This window comes from Nicotiana sylvestris, chromosome 1, assembly GCF_000393655.2.
Source record: "Nicotiana sylvestris chromosome 1, ASM39365v2, whole genome shotgun sequence".
In the NCBI taxonomy this organism is placed as follows: domain Eukaryota; kingdom Viridiplantae; phylum Streptophyta; class Magnoliopsida; order Solanales; family Solanaceae; genus Nicotiana; species Nicotiana sylvestris.
The window spans coordinates 89,662,809-89,668,808 of record NC_091057.1 but is presented as its reverse complement, the minus strand read 5'-3'; positions in this window follow the sequence as shown (position 1 = coordinate 89,668,808).

Below are 6,000 nucleotides of genomic sequence, written 5' to 3'. Positions count from 1 at the left end.
AAGCTACCACTTTCTATCCCGCCCTAGTGTTGCTCATTACAACCTCAGCCCGGACATTCACCACCTCGACCTTCGCCTTCAAAATCTCGAACAAAAGCCTTATGATCATATTCGCATGTGCAGAATCATTCGCGCGAACGGTATGAATTTACACCTCAAGAGCAAACACTATGGCTAGAGCATTCTTTTTGGCCGCAAAATGGGTACTTACATGCGCCTGCAGCTCGTTGAATTCGCGCTTGGCTCGACCAACCTCGCCCCAAAGCTCTCCTAGCTCATCCACCTTACTCTCTAACTGAAATATCAAGACATCAAGCCGCCGAGATGAAAAGGGGAGTGCAGGCTAGCATAGAATGCAGGGTACCTATTTTTCTAGGCAGATCTCGCGGCTCCGGCTCCGGTCCACCTCGCGCTGTAGGGAAACCAGCTCGCTTTCCTTTTCCGCACAAAGAAGCTTAAGGGATTTTTCCCTACCCAAAGCCTCCCGCAATGAGGCCTCACAGTGAAGCAACTCGGATTTGAGCCTGTTGAAGGCTTGTGAAAGAAAACTATATGAAAAAAGAAAGGCACGGGATCGAAATAATCTTACAGCGATCAAAACTCACCATAAGGCCGAGCCGCTGAGCCTCACCAAAGGCCAAGCCAATATCTGATTGTTTACTACCTTTATAAGGTAGCCGATCGACCGAATCACTTTTTCTTAACCGTAGAGAAGGAGTCACTCCACTGCAGGCTCCTTCGCACTCCAGAGCATTTTTTCATTTGTCATCGATCCTCGATCCCGAGGCCAGAAATATCTCCTCCTCCCCCAGAGGACACAGCCTCATTTCAGAAAAATCTCTGATACCTGCGATAGTTGAGTTAATAAGCCGACAAGAAAAGCGCCATTTTTAGGAAACAAAACACCGGACACCTACCACGGTGCTTCGCCTCCCATCTCCCTTTGGACAAATCTCGCCACTGGCGCCTATCATAAATCGAGCAAGCTGCCAGCTTACGAGACCGCTCGGCTAAATTGGGGACCTCGTTAGGCGACCAATGAGTTACTATAAATACGGAACAGAAAGATATCATTACGAAGCCTGCCTCCGGTCAAAACGATGATAGTTCAGATGAGACACTTACGTGTGAAGTTCCATTTCTCAGTAAATGGCAAAAGGTCTCTAGGGATGACATCGGTAGTTCGAAACCGAATGAACCGATTCATCTATTCACGATCTTCGTCCTCTTCTCTACCGACGACAGGAGCTCGGGTGGATCGACGCTGGAGGGCAATCAAACCCCGATAACGTAGTGACCGATATAACCTCACGAGATGGCTGAGGGTAAACTCTATCCTGACCTTATTGGCAAAATATCTCATCATCTGTACTATTTTCCAAAGAAGGGGTGAGCCTGCGCTAATGTAATCTGATATCTCCGACAAAAATCAAGCACGACCCGATCGGGGGAACTCGATGCAAAAATATGCGTATATACACTCAAAAACCCCTCAACATATGTCGTGACGCTCTCCTCGAAAGAAGGTACTTGTAATACCACGCATTTTCCCCATCCGCAATCTTTTCTAATCATTTTGAGACTTTCCTCTCCCACTAATGAGATGATCCTCGACACATGCTCCCGGTGACCCGGGACATTGGGAGGCCTTCCCGACGTGATGGCACTCCTCGAGGCAGGACACCCTGAGGCCCGCTCACCGGGCGCTGGCGATGCGTCACTATCACCAACCGAATGTGGAGCATAGGAAGAACTCCTCTCTCCCTGGCGGTCGGACGTCGACATAGCGGTCATGACTATAATAGAATATGGGGAGAAAAATATGGACCTGAGCAAAAAAATTTGAGTTGAAGCAACGGAAGGACCAACACAAAGTGCCAGGCTCTGCGGAAAAGTAGTCTCTCAAAGCAGCAGAATCACCAGTGGAAAGGCAAGTAAATGAATATAAAAGGGCAGAGCAGCAACTGCCCACCTACCCAAAAGGTCAATTAACTCTAGCCGCGTTAACATTACCCTCTCCTAGGGAAACGCACTGACAAAATCGCCCCGAGGCCCCCTTTACCAGGTCGAACAAATGTTGCAACCCAGCAGAATTCGAGAATCTGTAGGGCCTCAGGGCTCCTCGATATTGCCGGCACCGGCCCATTAGAAGCCATCGATTTAACCCCAAGGCATGGCCCAATTTGAGGGTCCCGGTCGCTCCAAGAACGGATTTCAAAAGGCAACGTCAAAAGTTGAAAGTCTAAATCCATGAAAGCCGAGGAACAAAAAAGAAAACCTGAAAAAACTGAAAGAAGAAAAGTCCCTCTTTTTACATTGCCAAAAACGTATCCACAAGAGACATTTTTACAAAATCCATCCCCTGGGGACTGCATACAAGTGGAAAAAGAAAGAATGCAAATGACTTGGGGACTACTCTTCATCACCACTATCTTCGACCTCATCTAGGACAATTAAAAGCGCCAGTTCTCTCTCCAATTTGCGGGCTTCCTCGAGATCAACTGACAGATCGATGCCCCGGGCTTTGATCTCCTCCAAGGTTTCTCTCCTCGCCTCCCCCTTAGCATGATTAATAGCCCGAGCTAGCTTCTGCTCGGCTGCTATTAATACATCACGAGCTATTTTATGCATCGTGGCTGCGTCATCCTGATAAGTGGCAGCATTTCTTTCAACCTCAGACTTGGCCGCGGCCAAGGCAACAATCTCCTTGTGAGCATTCTTGAGAAGATCATGGAATGACGCTAACTCCTTAGTCATTACCTCACTTTGCTTCCTCAACCCGAGTATCTCCGTGTTCAGTCGACTAATTTACGAACCATTTTGCTCTACCTACAAAAGAAAGGAAAGCCAATTTATGTCGGAATACGGGAGCAAAGGTCGGGTACAAGTATGGCAAAATACCTGCGCAGCAAGGTCAGCCTTTTCCGGGAGCTCCCTCTAAAGCAACTCGGAGCACTCCTAATTCCTTCTCTCCCCAGGCAGAGCGAGCCTCCAAATCCCGCAGCATCGAGATAAGTTTCTTACACTCCTTTTCATGGTAAGAAAGCTCCTCGCAGAGCCGAGAGAGGGCATGATTGTACATATCCTTGCACTACGACATAGCGGAAAAGTTAGAAAGACGGAGAATGACGCCCAAGACTAAAAAAAATATACGAAAGATAGCTATCACCTGCTGCATGAATCTCTCCGCCGCCTTGACGACGCTAGGAAAGTCAAGATCGATGCTATCGCTAACACTGTCAAAAAAGTTGGCAAGGGGGCCTCCCCTTTTGAGAGGAATCATTGCTTTGACGACGTTCGCTTCTTGAGCGTCCCTCAGTTCCCCTGACGAGACCTGAAAGCACGAGATGAAATCATTCATGTTGCTGATTTCCCCAAAAGGCAACCCCTGCTCTTGAAAAGCTCGAGGCCCCGACCCTTCAGGACCGATGGCAGCTCCCCCCAACGGAAGTTGCGCTAAACCCGGTCATGCGATCTGAGGCCACACTAACACCCTCCTCAGGGGTCCCCGATTTGCGGGACCGATCTGAGTCAGCCATTCAAGACTCAGCAGCCTTCAATCGAGGCACCTGCGAGGCTCCCGCGCGTGACCTTGTCATCCATGCTAACTGGCACTAATCGTCATCCTCATCTTCGGCACCAGGATTTTCCCCTGAAGTTGAAGCGAAGGTCCTAGCAGCGGCTTGATGCTCGAGTGACCAGGGTTTCTTTGTCGTAGGAAGGTCAACAGCCGCCTTGCCTTCTCTCTTCTTGCCCTTGCCGGGCTTTGAAACCTCCATCCTACCACTAGGGGGCAGCCTCATCTCCATATTTTCGCCAAGGCCTGCACAAGCATGATAACCATAATTTGTCAACACAAGGGGTGCAGGGAGAAACACAGAAACGCAAATCTAAGATATAGACAGCAAAGAAGCTCTACCATGATTCTTGGCCACCCATCGTTTCTTGGCCAGGTCGGTCCAAGACCGAACATGATACGAAAACACAGCATCCAGCCGTCTGATCCACCTCGACATGTCTGAAACCGCCTCGGGGTACCAGGTAGCGGCTGTGTGAAACGATAAAGAGATCATCATTCCGGGAAAAAAGGAAGAAAATTACAAAACATGGTTAAGAGAGAGTCGCTTACGCTGTGTGTTCCACCTCTCCGGGAAAGGCATTTTTCGGGCTGGAATGATGTCCGATGTCCTTACCCGGACGAACCTGCTCATCTATCTTTGGTCCTTCCCCTCATCGGTGCTCGAGAAAAATGATTTTTTGGATCGATGATGGAGCCTGATCAAATGGTTGAGGGTAAAAACCTCACCCACAACCCCTTTGGTAAAATGACGGAGCATCAGTACTATCCTCCAGACAGCGGGATAGACCTGGCCGAGCGTCACTTGATATTTGTTACAAAAATCAAAGATAACCGGATCTATTTCCGGGGGAGAGGATTCAAAAGATTCAGAGGACTCAGCAGGACCCAAGGTGAACGGGTATGTATACACATGAAGGAAGCCGGTCTTGTAGTCCGTTATATTTTCATCGGGGCCAGGAATTTCAACCTTCACTGCCTTGCCCCATCGGCAGTCTATCCTTACTATTTCGATGTTGGTCACAACACTAATGTATTAGGACACATGTTCACATCGGCCCGGTGTAGATGAAGTGGTATCGACGATAAAATCTTTTGACATATCAAGCATGGAGGGAGTACATTATTCCAAGGTGGGCACTGCTTTGGCTTTCTCCTTAGATGACCGAGATGAAGATGCAACTTCATTCCGCCGAAGAACTGTTCCAGAAGTCTTGGCCATAGCAATGGTAAAATTTTCTCTCAAAGCAAGATGGAAGAGTGTAAAAGAAGATGGGTATGGACTCGTGAATTTGAAGATGCTACGAAGATGAGGATTATAAAACATTCGATATATTTATAGAAACCGCTTGGGCAGTGGAAAGGACGAGCCAATAGCAGTTCGTGGGTTCCTTGATAATTGCATTTGACGGCGACCCTCGCATGTTTTTTTGGGACATGGAATTTAATGCTCTTATAGGTTGACGTCACATCAATGATGCCCTCAGAACGATGGCTCAAAATCGTTTCCTATTACTTCATTCCAGGAAACGCGGAGACTATCTGTATACGGTGAAATCGGAGGGTCCGATTTCTCGTCATTGAGGTATTTTGGGAAGTCATATCAAGATCTCGAGGCTGGGAGGTTGCGGTCGAGTTTTCTCCTTCGATGTCCATTTACGCTCGATCCAATGATGATGCCGAGGATGGGGAGTTCCCAAGGTGAGCAGATAGCACTAGTAGAGCCTGGTATCGCGTTTAGCCGTCCCATCTCCATACCTTTACAATTAATGCATTTTGTACTATGTTGGATTTTTCCTCCTATATAAAGGGGATCCTTACCACTTTGTAGAGGGTTGCTGTTGCTTCAACTATTCTACACAAGATAAATAACAACTCTCCCTCTCTCTTTTCTCTCTAACTTACTCGCTCGATATTATCACTTTCATTTATTGCTTTCATACTTGTTCTTCATTTATTGCTCTCCATAGACCATCAAGAGCCTCTAACAATTATATTCTAACTTTTAACCCTTCCCCGGTTATCCCCGATAGCTCGAGCCCGAGCCTAGGCATCGACCTCGAGGCCCCTCATAGGCTAGTCCGAGGCCCGAACAGCTAACCCCCTGGTGCGCTCACAATCTTATTTTAGCTTGCGTTTATCTTTTATCTCCACACATCTAGCATTAACTGCTGAAACAACTAGCATAAAAATAGATCACGTATTTTTAGAGTCCCAACAACAAATTTAATTGTTATTACTATTTTCACGGTAACCAATATATATATATATATATATATATATATATATATATATATATATATATAGAGAGAGAGAGAGAGAGAGAGAGAGAGAGAGCTTATATAAGATGTATATATAGTTTATCGAATATAGCTTATATAAATATACAATACTATACTATATGTACATCTTATATAGCTTAT